At 38.0% G+C, this 1,054-nt stretch overlaps 1 non-coding gene across 1 annotated transcript; it reads left to right on the forward strand.

The window, feature by feature from the left end:
• The first annotated feature begins 625 nt into the window (after positions 1-625).
• LOC150048336 (U6 spliceosomal RNA) lies at positions 626-732 on the forward strand. Its single transcript, XR_016539359.1, has one exon. It is a non-coding gene; the product is annotated as a U6 spliceosomal RNA (small nuclear RNA).
• The last annotated feature ends 322 nt before the right edge of the window (positions 733-1,054 follow it).

Here is a 1,054-nt window from a genome sequence, read left to right on the forward strand (position 1 = left end):
AGTCTTTTATTATCTTTCAATCTGTTTCCATCATTTTTCAAGTGTTATCAGTTGCTAACCACTGCCCCCAAAAGTGAATTTTAGTGTAGTTTATATTTCCAGTTTACAACCTATGTGATGGTCTTTTGGAGCACTTAGGCCAGAGTGACTCTCATTCTTGGTGATTAGGGGTTCTTTGTTTGTTTTTTTTTTGGAGGGGTGCCTTCTTCATCTGTGTCTTGTAATCTAGAAGATGAATGGAGCAAAAAGAATACTCAGTCACCTTACAGTGTCTCATTGAAGCCCTATATCACTAGTGAATTAATACTTTCAAATTTAGAGGGCAAATTCTGGGCTCTATCTGTGTTCCTGTGGAGGTTCTGGCCCCAGCATAAACCATGGATGTCAGTGTTACCTTTTCTCACCACCATTGTGGCTCTGGATTAGTCTGAGTACACATTCAGCAGCTCAGTGTTAGGGTCTCCTAACATCACATTTAGATATCCCTCCATAACCAGGGACACATACCAGATTGTTTAAGCTTAGTTTACTGATAGCTATTTGGGGGTACTCAATATTTTATTCTTATTTTTTTATTCTTAGGTCCATGGTTTTTCTCTGAGAAATTATAAATTTTTAAAAAGCAATGCTTGCTTGGGCAGTACATATGTTAAAACTGGAATCGCACAAGGAAGATTAGCATGGCCCCTGCACAAGAATCCAATGCATATCCTATGAAATTAAGAGGCCTGAGGAAAGAGGTGTAATGGGGAGGGATAGATGAGAATGGTATTCATAAATTGCTTTGTATGGTAATTCCTTTGTACAACTACTTAAAGATAATTTTTAAAAAGTAAAAATTGAAATGCAATGCAGCATCAATATTACAGGCCTATTTAAGCAGCAGCATATCACATACACATCTCAACTAATAAGCAAGTCCCATCTACCTCCCTTGATAGATGTAGGGGGATGCAAAAGTGACCATCACAGCCAGAACTGTCTGGACATGAGATATTCTTGGGGCTAAGTTTACCTAGAATTTTGTGTACGTTCATTTCACCATAGCACACAA

This window comes from Megascapheus bottae, chromosome 22 (assembly GCF_031878675.1).
Source record: "Megascapheus bottae isolate mThoBot1 chromosome 22, mThoBot2.hap1, whole genome shotgun sequence".
Lineage (NCBI taxonomy): Eukaryota > Metazoa > Chordata > Mammalia > Rodentia > Geomyidae > Megascapheus > Megascapheus bottae.